Genomic DNA, 12,355 nt, shown 5'->3' with positions numbered 1-12,355 from the left:
ATTTCTCTTGGGGGTCAGACTAGGATCACTCACCAGAAGTGTCGGAGCGATATCACGATAACTGAAGAAATGAGAGGCAAACGTATTTCCATGGCGTGATGGCGATTTTCGCCATGCTCCCAAAGCCCCGCCTTTTTTCAAAACCTGCCAGTACTGGAGACCAAGTAACCTCAAGTTGTCTACTGCTGTTTCCCACAGAATCCTGGTGATTGGGTAAAAGGAGTCCAGTAGGGAGCTGTGAAAAAAAGAGTGGTGTGGCGGCAGGTCAAAGTTTGAGGCTTAGCCACGCCCACACCTTTCAACTTTTGAAAAATCCGACGGTTGAATTTTTTTCCCTATGTCTTACGAGTACATAGCAGAAGTTTGAAGGAGAATGGTGAAAAGGGCGACGGAGCATCACTCTCCAAACAACGTGTGCGAAAACCACTAAATCGCGTACTTGGACCAAAATGGCCGACTTCCTGTGCGACTTTGCACTAGGCTCCAAGAGACTTTTTTGTAGGTCCTGAGACACCACATTAGTGTACCAAATTTCGTAATCCTCAGTCAAAGCATGGCTTGGGGCTGACAGTTTTAATGGTCCTAGGGGGCGCTATTTCAGAAAATAGGCCACGCCCACCGGATGTTGACATCAGATTGTTTGAGGGGCCAGACTAGGATTACTCACAAAAAGTTTCGTGACGATATCTTTAGAAATGACGAAATGGGAGGCAAACGTAAGGCCACGGCGGTACGTCTGACTTCGCCGCGCCGCCACAGCCCCGCCCTCTGCCGAAAACTCCCATAAAGTGACGCCAAGCAACCCCCACTTGTCTTGAGTTACCAGCTACAAATTTGTGGTGATTAAGTGAAATGGGGCAATTTGGGACCTTTCACAGTAAAACTTGACCTTTTTGGTCCTGAGCGGGCGGGGCTTGTGTGATGTCATCATCCAACCATTCATATTACTTTGTGGGTGGATGATGAATGACCACAGAAAGTTTGGTAACTTTATTCTATTCAGTTATGAAGTTATAGCAATTAAAAAAAAATTGGCGAGTAGTCAAACTTCAAGGCCTGGCCCCGCCCCTTCAACATATACGAAAACTCAGAATCCTCATCTCATTTTGTTTGCCCATCCCTTCTGAGCATTTTTACACAATCTTTGAGACGATCGTGCGAAAAATGATCGAGCAATCCAATCAGAAACGGACCCTAAAAACTGCAAAAACGGCTAAAAATCGCCATTTCAACCCAAAATGGCCGACTTCCTGTTTGATATTGACCATGCTTGCAAGAGACTTTTCTGTGCGGACTGTTGAGTACTACAAGTGTACCAAATTTCATAACTGTACGATAAACTAAGCTTTATGGAGAGGGGTTTTTTTCACATTGTAGGGGGCGCTGTTCAGCCATTTTCTTTGCGATTTTTTTGGGACCTTTAAAATATCAAATTTTTCACCAGGCCTGACAAGTTTGCAAAATATTGTGAGTTTTGGGGTATGTTAAGGTCCCCAAAAAGCCATTCAAAGGGGGCACGGAATAACAAAAAAAGAAAGAATTAAAGCTGCAAGCAGCGTCGTTCGGCCCTCGCAGCTCCGCGCCGCTCCGGTCTGCCGTTGCACCAGTGCACGTCTGACAGAACAGAAACGTCAACCACCCCGACACCAGAAACCGCGAATGGCCTCCTAGTCTGCACCTCACCCTGACTCAGCATCCCCTCTGAGCTCACCATTAAATTGAATATTAAGATTACGGCGTTACGCCAGAATTCGCCATGGCATCAAAGCCCCTCCCTTTCTGGAAAGCTATCAGATCTGAATGGTCATTACAGCATCATGAAGACAGTGCATGACCTTAGGGTCATGTTGACTAAATTAGAGGGGACAAATATGGGCATTTCAGCATAAAAAATAAATTCCTGTAGTCAGGGGGCGGGGCTTAGGTGATGTCAGCTGTCCACATTGTCATTGTTTACAGATATGGTCAATGATCACACAGACAAAGTTCGAAAAAGATCTGATCATGCACATGGGAGTTATTAAGTCAAGTAAAGTAATGGCGAAAGGTCAACGTTTGAGGCTTAGCCACGCCCACACCTTTCAACTTTTGAAAAATCCGACGGTTGAATTTTTTCCCCTATGTCTTAAGAGTGTATTGCAGAAGTTTGAAGGTGATTGGTGAAAAGGGCGACGGAGCATCACTCTCCAAACAATGTGTGCGAAAACCACTAAATCACGTACTTGCACCAAAATGGCCGACTTCCTGTGCGACTTTACGCTTGGCTCCAAGAGACTTTTTTGTAGGTCCTGAGACCCCACATTAGTGTACCAAATTTCGTAATCCTCAGTCAAAGCATGGCTTGGGGCTGAAAGTTTTAATGGCTCTAGGGGGCGCTATTTAAGAATATAGGCCACGCCCACAAACTTCAGCTGTCTATTTCTCTTGGAGCTCAGACTAGGATCACTCACCAGAAGTTTCGTAGCAATATCACGATAACTGAAGAAATGAGACAAACGTATTTCCATGGCGTGATGGCGATTTTCGCCATGGTCCCAAAGCCCCGCCTTTTTTCAAAACCTGCCAGTACTGGAGACCAAGTAACCTCAACTTGTCTACTGCTGTTTGCCACAGAATCCTGGTGATTGGGTAAAAGGAGTCCAGTAGGGAGCTGTGAAAAAAAGAGTAGCGTGGCGACAGGTCAAAGTTTGAGGCTTAGCCACGCCCACACCTTTCAACTTTTGAAAAATCCGACGGTTAAATTTTTCCCCTATGTCTTAAGGGTATATAGCAGAAGTTTGAAGGAGATTGGTGAAAAGGGCGACGGAGCATCACTCTCCAAACAACGTGTGCGAAAACCACTAAATCGCGTACTTGATCCAAAATGGCCGACTTCCTGTGCGACTTTGAACTTGACTCCAAGAGACTTTTTTGTAGGTCCTGAGACACCACATTAGTGTACCAAATTTCGTAATCCTCAGTCAAAGCATGGCTTGGGGCTAATAGTTTAAATGGTCCTAGGGGGCGCTATTTCAAAACATAGGCCACGCCCACAAAATTCAGCTGTCTATTTCTCTTGGAGCTCAGACTAGGATCACTCACCAGAAGTTTCGTAGCAATATCACGATAACTGAAGAAATGAGAGACAAACGTATTTCCATGGCGTGATGGCGATTTTCGCCATGGTCCCAAAGCCCCGCCTTTTTTCAAAACCTGCCAGTACTGGAGACCAAGTAACCTCAACTTGTCTACTGCTGTTTGCCACAGAATCCTGGTGATTGGGTAAAAGGAGTCCAGTAGGGAGCTGTGAAAAAAAGAGTAGCGTGGCGACAGGTCAAAGTTTGAGGCTTAGCCACGCCCACACCTTTCAACTTTTGAAAAATCCGACGGTTGAATTTTTTCCCCTATGTCTTAAGGGTATATAGCAGAAGTTTGAAGGACATTGGTGAAAAGGGCGACGGAGCATCACTCTCCAAACAACGTGTGCGAAAACCACTAAATCGCGTACTTGATCCAAAATGGCCGACTTCCTGTGCAACTTTGAACTTGACTCCAAGAGACTTTTTTGTAGGTCCTGAGACACCACATTAGTGTACCAAATTTCGTAATCCTCAGTCAAAGCATGGCTTGGGGCTAATAGTTTTAATGGTCCTAGGGGGCGCTATTTCAGAAAATAGGCCACGCCCACCAGATGTTCACATCAGATCTTTTGGGGGGCCGGACTAGGATCACTCACAAGAAGTTTCGTGACGATATCTTTGGAAATGACGAAATGGGAGGCAAACGTAAGGCCAAGGCGGTACGCCTGAATTCGCCGCGCCACCACAGCCCCGCCCTCTGCCGAAAACTCCCATAAAGTGACGCCAAGCAACCCCCACTTGTCTTGAGTTACCAGCTACAAATTTGTGGTGATTAAGTGAAATGGGGCAATTTGGGACCTTTCACAGTAAAACTTGATCTTTTTGGTCCTGAGGGGGCGGGGCTTGTGTGATGTCATCATCCGACCTTTCAATTTACTTTGTGGGTGGATGACGAATGACCACAGAAAGTTTGGTAACTCTATTCCATTCAGTTATGAAGTTATAGCAATTTAAATATTTTTGGCGAGTAGTCAAACTTCGAGGCCTGGCTCCGCCCCTTCAACATATACGAAAACTCAGAATCCTTATCTCATTTTGTTCGCCCATCCCTTCTGAGCAATTTTACACAATTTTTGAGACGATCGTGCGAAAAATGATCGAGCAATCCAATCAGAAACGGACCCTAAAAACGGCAAAAACGGCAAAAAATCGCCATTTCAACCCAAAATGGCCGACTTCCTGTTTGATATTGACCATGGTTGCAAGAGACTTTTCTGTGCGGACTGTTGAGTACTACAAGTGTACCAAATTTCATAACTGTACGATAAACTAAGCTTTATGGAGAGGGGTTTTTTTCACTTTGTAGGGGGCGCTGTTCAGCCATTTTCTTTGCGATTTTTTTGGGACCTTTAAAATATCAAATTTTTCACCAGGCCTGACAAGTGTGCAAAATATTGTGAGTTTTGGGGTATGTTAAGGTCCCCAAAAAGCTGTTCAAAGGGGGCACGGAATAACAAAAAATAATAATAATCAGAGCAAAAACAAGAGGCCTTCGCAGCGCTTTCGCTGCTCGGGCCTAATTAAAGCTGCAAGCAGCGTCGTTCGGCCCTCGCAGCTCCGCGCCGCTCCGGCCTGGCCGGCAGCCCGGGGCACCAGGGCACGTCTGGCAGAACAGAAACGTCAACCACCCCGACACCAGAAACCGCAAATGGCCTCCTAGTCCGCACCTCACCCTGACTCAGCATCCCCTCTGAGCTCACCATTAAATTGAATTGTAAGGTCACGGCGTCATGCCAGAATTCGCCATGGCATCAAAGCCCCTCCCTTTCTGAAAAGCTAGCAGATCTGAATGGTCATTACAACATCATGAAGACAGTGCATGACCTTAGTGTCATGTTGACTAAATTAGAGGGGACAAATATGGGCATTTCACCATAAAACAATAGACTTCCTGTAGTCAGGGGGCGGGGCTTAGGTTATGTCAGCTGTCCACATTGTCATTGTCTTGAGATGTAGTCAATGATCACACAGACACAGTTTGATATAGATCTGATCATGCACATGGGAGTTGTTAAGTCAACTAATGTAATGGCGAAAGGTCAAAGTTTGAGGCTTAGCCACGCCCACACCTTTATACTTATTTAAAATCCGACGGTTGAATTTTTCCCCATTTGTCTTAAGAGTACATAGCAAAAGTTTGACGGTGATCGGTGAAAAGGGCGACGGGGCATCAATGTCCAAACAACGTGTGTGAAAACCACTAAATCGAGTACTTGTACGAAAATGGCCGACCTCCTGTGTGACATTGCACTTGGCTCCAAGAGACTTTTTTGTAGGTCCTGAGACACTACATTAGTGTGCCAAATTTCGTGATCCTCAGTCAAAGCATGGCTTGGGGCTGACGTTTTTAATGGTCCAAGGGGGCGCTATTTCAGAATATAGGCCATGCCCACAAACTTCAGCTATCCAGTTCTATTAGGGGTCAGAGTAGGATCACTCATCAGAAATTGTGTGGCGATGTCACCATGATTGAAGAAATGAGAGACAAACGTATTTCCATGGCGTGATGGCGAATTTCGCCATGCTCCCAAAGCCCCGCCTTAATTCGAAACCTGCCAGTACTATAGACCAAGTGACCTCAACTTGTCTGCTGCTTTTTGCCAGTGATTGCTGGTGATTGGGTAAAAGGAGTCCAATAGGGAGCTGTGAAAAAAAAAGTGGCGTGGCGACAGGTCAAAGTTTGAGGCTTAGCCACGCCCACATCGTTATACTTATTTAAAATCCGATGGTTGAATTTTTTCTTCTATGTCTTAAGAGTGTATAGCAGATGTTTGAAGGTGATTGGTGAAAAGGGTGATGGAGCATCCTTTTCCAAACAACGTGTGCGAAAACCACTAAATCAAGTACTTGGACCAAAATGGCCGACTTCCTGTGCGACTTTGCACTTGGCTCCAAGAGACTTTTTTGTAGGTCCTGAGACACCATATTAGTGTACCAAATGTCGTACTCCTCAGTCAAAGCATGGCTTGGGGCTGACAGTTTTAATGGTCCTAGGGGGCGCTATTTCAGAAAATAGGCCACGCCCACCGGATGTTCACATCAGATTCTTTTGGGGGCCGGACTAGGATCACTCTGAAGAAGTGTCGTGGCGATATCTCTAGAAATGACGAAATGGAAGGCAAACGTAAGGCCACGTCGGTACGCCTGACTTCGCCGCGCCGCCACAGCCCCGCCTTCTGCAGAAAACTCCCATAAAGTGACGCCAAGCAACCCCAACTTGTCTTCAGTTACCTGCTACAAATTTGGGATGATTATTTGAAAGGGCGAATTTTGGAAAATTTCCCAGTAAAACTTGACCTTTTAAGTCCTGAGGGGGCGGGGCTTATGTGACATCATCAATCGACCATTCATTTGTCTTCGGGGGGCGATGACAATTGTCCATAGAAAGTTACTTTAACTGTAATTCTTTCATTTATGAAATTATAGCAATTTGAATTTTTTTGGCGAGTGCTCGAACTTTGAGGCCTGGTCCCGCCCCTTCAGTATTTACGAAAAGTCAATTTTTTTGTCTCATTTGAATCGTCCATCGCTTCTGTTCGATCGCACACTATTTTTGAGACGATCGTGCGAAAAATGACCAAACTGTTCAACCAAATATAGACCCTAGAAATGGCCAAAACGGGGTCAAAATGGCCACTTTAGCCCAAAATGGCCGACTTCCTGTTTGATATTGACCATGGGTGCAAGAGGCTTTTCTGTGCGTATTGTTGAGTTCTACAAGTGTACCAAATTTCATCACTCTACTATGAAAAAAGGTCAAAGCGGAGGGGTATTTTTAATTTTCTAGGGGGCGCTGTTGAAACATTTTTTCACCAACTTTCACGTTGCCAGTGAAATACGTAAATTTCACGCACTTTCTATATTGGGCCAGAATTTGGTGAGTTTTTGGATATGCTAAGACCCCCTAACGGCCACCCAAAGACGCGGAAGAAAAAAAAAGAAAAAAGAATTAAAGCTGCAAGCAGCGTCGTTCGGCCCTCGCAGCTCCGCGCCGCTCCGGTCTGCCGTCGCACCAGTGCACGTCTGACAGAACAGAAACGTCAACCACCCCGACACCAGAAACCGCGAATGGCCTCCTAGTCTGCACCTCACCCTGACTCAGCATCCCCTCTGAGCTCACCATTAAATTGAATATTAAGATTACGGCGTTACGCCAGAATTCGCCATGGCATCAAAGCCCCTCCCTTTCTGGAAAGCTATCAGATCTGAATGGTCATTACAGCATCATGAAGACAGTGCATGACCTTAGGGTCATGTTGACTAAATTAGAGGGGACAAATATGGGCATTTCAGCATAAAAAATAAATTCCTGTAGTCAGGGGGCGGGGCTTAGGTGATGTCAGCTGTCCACATTGTCATTGTTTACAGATATGGTCAATGATCACACAGACAAAGTTCGAAAAAGATCTGATCATGCACATGGGAGTTATTAAGTCAAGTAAAGTAATGGCGAAAGGTCAACGTTTGAGGCTTAGCCACGCCCACACCTTTCAACTTTTGAAAAATCCGACGGTTGAATTTTTTCCCCTATGTCTTAAGAGTGTATTGCAGAAGTTTGAAGGTGATTGGTGAAAAGGGCGACGGAGCATCACTCTCCAAACAATGTGTGCGAAAACCACTAAATCACGTACTTGCACCAAAATGGCCGACTTCCTGTGCGACTTTACGCTTGGCTCCAAGAGACTTTTTTGTAGGTCCTGAGACCCCACATTAGTGTACCAAATTTCGTAATCCTCAGTCAAAGCATGGCTTGGGGCTGAAAGTTTTAATGGCTCTAGGGGGCGCTATTTAAGAATATAGGCCACGCCCACAAACTTCAGCTGTCTATTTCTCTTGGAGCTCAGACTAGGATCACTCACCAGAAGTTTCGTAGCAATATCACGATAACTGAAGAAATGAGACAAACGTATTTCCATGGCGTGATGGCGATTTTCGCCATGGTCCCAAAGCCCCGCCTTTTTTCAAAACCTGCCAGTACTGGAGACCAAGTAACCTCAACTTGTCTACTGCTGTTTGCCACAGAATCCTGGTGATTGGGTAAAAGGAGTCCAGTAGGGAGCTGTGAAAAAAAGAGTAGCGTGGCGACAGGTCAAAGTTTGAGGCTTAGCCACGCCCACACCTTTCAACTTTTGAAAAATCCGACGGTTAAATTTTTTCCCCTATGTCTTAAGGGTATATAGCAGAAGTTTGAAGGAGATTGGTGAAAAGGGCGACGGAGCATCACTCTCCAAACAACGTGTGCGAAAACCACTAAATCGCGTACTTGATCCAAAATGGCCGACTTCCTGTGCGACTTTGAACTTGACTCCAAGAGACTTTTTTGTAGGTCCTGAGACACCACATTAGTGTACCAAATTTCGTAATCCTCAGTCAAAGCATGGCTTGGGGCTAATAGTTTAAATGGTCCTAGGGGGCGCTATTTCAAAACATAGGCCACGCCCACAAAATTCAGCTGTCTATTTCTCTTGGAGCTCAGACTAGGATCACTCACCAGAAGTTTCGTAGCAATATCACGATAACTGAAGAAATGAGAGACAAACGTATTTCCATGGCGTGATGGCGATTTTCGCCATGGTCCCAAAGCCCCGCCTTTTTTCAAAACCTGCCAGTACTGGAGACCAAGTAACCTCAACTTGTCTACTGCTGTTTGCCACAGAATCCTGGTGATTGGGTAAAAGGAGTCCAGTAGGGAGCTGTGAAAAAAAGAGTAGCGTGGCGACAGGTCAAAGTTTGAGGCTTAGCCACGCCCACACCTTTCAACTTTTGAAAAATCCGACGGTTGAATTTTTTCCCCTATGTCTTAAGGGTATATAGCAGAAGTTTGAAGGAGATTGGTGAAAAGGGCGACGGAGCATCACTCTCCAAACAACGTGTGCGAAAACCACTAAATCGCGTACTTGATCCAAAATGGCCGACTTCCTGTGCGACTTTGAACTTGACTCCAAGAGACTTTTTTGTAGGTCCTGAGACACCACATTAGTGTACCAAATTTCGTAATCCTCAGTCAAAGCATGGCTTGGGGCTAATAGTTTTAATGGTCCTAGGGGGCGCTATTTCAGAAAATAGGCCACGCCCACCAGATGTTCACATCAGATCTTTTGGGGGGCCGGACTAGGATCACTCACAAGAAGTTTCGTGACGATATCTTTGGAAATGACGAAATGGGAGGCAAACGTAAGGCCAAGGCGGTACGCCTGAATTCGCCGCGCCACCACAGCCCCGCCCTCTGCCGAAAACTCCCATAAAGTGACGCCAAGCAACCCCCACTTGTCTTGAGTTACCAGCTACAAATTTGTGGTGATTAAGTGAAATGGGGCAATTTGGGACCTTTCACAGTAAAACTTGATCTTTTTGGTCCTGAGGGGGCGGGGCTTGTGTGATGTCATCATCCGACCTTTCAATTTACTTTGTGGGTGGATGACGAATGACCACAGAAAGTTTGGTAACTCTATTCCATTCAGTTATGAAGTTATAGCAATTTAAATATTTTTGGCGAGTAGTCAAACTTCGAGGCCTGGCTCCGCCCCTTCAACATATACGAAAACTCAGAATCCTTATCTCATTTTGTTCGCCCATCCCTTCTGAGCAATTTTACACAATTTTTGAGACGATCGTGCGAAAAATGATCGAGCAATCCAATCAGAAACGGACCCTAAAAACGGCAAAAACGGCAAAAAATCGCCATTTCAACCCAAAATGGCCGACTTCCTGTTTGATATTGACCATGGTTGCAAGAGACTTTTCTGTGCGGACTGTTGAGTACTACAAGTGTACCAAATTTCATAACTGTACGATAAACTAAGCTTTATGGAGAGGGGTTTTTTTCACTTTGTAGGGGGCGCTGTTCAGCCATTTTCTTTGCGATTTTTTTGGGACCTTTAAAATATCAAATTTTTCACCAGGCCTGACAAGTGTGCAAAATATTGTGAGTTTTGGGGTATGTTAAGGTCCCCAAAAAGCTGTTCAAAGGGGGCACGGAATAACAAAAAATAATAATAATCAGAGCAAAAACAAGAGGCCTTCGCAGCGCTTTCGCTGCTCGGGCCTAAAAATAAGAAACGGAGCAGATACAATAGGCCTTCGCAGCGCTTCGCTGCTCGGGCCTAATTGAAGCTGCAAGCAGCGTCGTTCGGCCCTCGCAGCTCTGCACCGCTCCTGCCTGGCCGGCAGCCCGGGGCACCAGGGCACGTCCGCAGAACACAAACGTCGACCACCCCAACACCAGAAACTGCTAACGGCCACCTTGTCCGCAACTCACCCTGACTCAGCATCCCCTTTGAGCCCACCATTATATTTTATGTCTCACCACTAGGGAATCCTCTATCTTTACCACACTGGTGGTGTGATGACAGTGACCAACTTTAATGCTATTCTGACCATGTTTTTTAAAGTTATCGAAGGATAACGTTATCTAGGTGGCGCTGTGACCAACTACAGAAAAGTCCCATTGAGGTCAGCTTTGGTGACATTATATAACATTCACCAACCGTTTGTGCCTCATTGGCTAAAGGGCATGATTGTTCATTGCCATATTCAGTTTCGGGCAAATCGGAGGCCGTTTGTGGAAGTTACAGTCAAATGTAAGGTCATGGCGTCACGCCAGCATTCACCATGGCATCAAAGCCCCTCCCTTTCTGGAAAGCTATCAGATCTGAATGGTCTTTAAAACATCATGAAGACACTGTATGACCTGAGTGTCATTTTCATTAAATTAGAGGGGACAAATATGGGCATTTCACCATAAAACAATAGACTTCCTGTTGTCAGGGGGCGGGGCTTAGGTGATGTCAGCTGTCCACATTGTCGTTGTCTTGAGATGTGGTCAGTGATCACACAGACAAAGTTTGAATTAGATCTGATCATGCACATGGGAGTTATTAAGTCAAGTAATGTCATGGCGAAAGGTCAAAGTTTGAGGCTTAGCCACGCCCACACCTTTATACTTATTTAAAATCCGACGGTTGAATTTTTTCCCCTTTGACTTAAAAGTACATAGCATAAGTTTGAAGGTGATCGGTGTAAAGGGCAACGGGCCATCAATGTCCAAACAACGTGTGCGAAAACCACTAAATCGAGTACTTGGACCAAAATGGCCGACCTCCTGTGCGAAATTGCGCTTGGCTCCAAGAGACTTTTTTGTAGGGCCAGAGACCCTACATGAGTGTACCAATTTTCGTAATCCTCAGTCAAACCTTGTCTTGGGGCTGACAGTTTTAATGGTCCTAGGGGGCGCTATTTCAGAATATAGGCCACGCCCACAAATCTCAGATGCCCATTTCTATTGGGGGTCAGACTAGGATCACTCACCAGACATTTTGTGGCGATGTCACGATAATTGAAGAAATGAGAGGCAAACGTATTGCCATGGCGTGATGGCGAATTTCGCCATGCTCCCAAAGCCCCGCCTTTTTTCAAAACCTGCCAGTACTGTAGACCAAGTGACCTCAACTTGTCAGCTGCTATTTACCAGAGATTCCAGGTGATTGGGTAAAAGGAGTCCAATAGGGAGCTGTGAAAAAAAGAGTGGCGTGGCGAAAGGTCAAAGTTTGAGGCTTAGCCACGCCCACACCTTTATACTTATTTAAAATCCGATGGTTGAATTTTTTCCTCTATGTCTTAAGAGTATATAGCAGAAGCTCGAAGGCGATTGGTGAAAAGGGCGACGGAGCATCACTCTCCAAACAACGTGTGTGAAAACCACTAAATCGCGCACTTGGACCAAAATGGCCGACTTCCTGTGTGACTTTGCACTTGGCTCCAAGAGACTTTTTTGTAGGTCCTGAGACACCACATTAGTGTACCAAATTTCGTAATCCTCAGTCAAAGCATGGCTTGGGGCTGACAGTTTTAATGGTCCTAGGGGGCGCTAATACAGAAAATAGGCCACGCCCACAAACTTAAGCTGACCTTTTCTAATGGGGGTCAGACTAGGATCACTCACAACAATGGTCGAGGTGATATCACGATAAATGAAGAAATGAGAGGCAAACGTATTTCCATGGCGTGATGGCGAATTTCGCCATGCTCCCAAAGCCCCGCCTTTTTGCAAAACCTTCCAGTACTGGAGACCAAGTGACCTCAACTTGCCTGCTGCTATTTACCAGAGATTCCTGGTGATTGGGTAAAAGGAGTCCAATAAGGAGCTGTGAAAAAAAGAGTGGCGTGGCGAAAGGTCAAAGTTTGAGGCTTAGCCACGCCCACACCTTTATACTTATTTAAAATCCGACGGTTGAATT

Source organism: Nothobranchius furzeri, chromosome 5, assembly GCF_043380555.1.
Source record: "Nothobranchius furzeri strain GRZ-AD chromosome 5, NfurGRZ-RIMD1, whole genome shotgun sequence".
Classification (NCBI taxonomy): domain Eukaryota; kingdom Metazoa; phylum Chordata; class Actinopteri; order Cyprinodontiformes; family Nothobranchiidae; genus Nothobranchius; species Nothobranchius furzeri.
Note: the sequence above shows the minus strand (reverse complement) of the source record.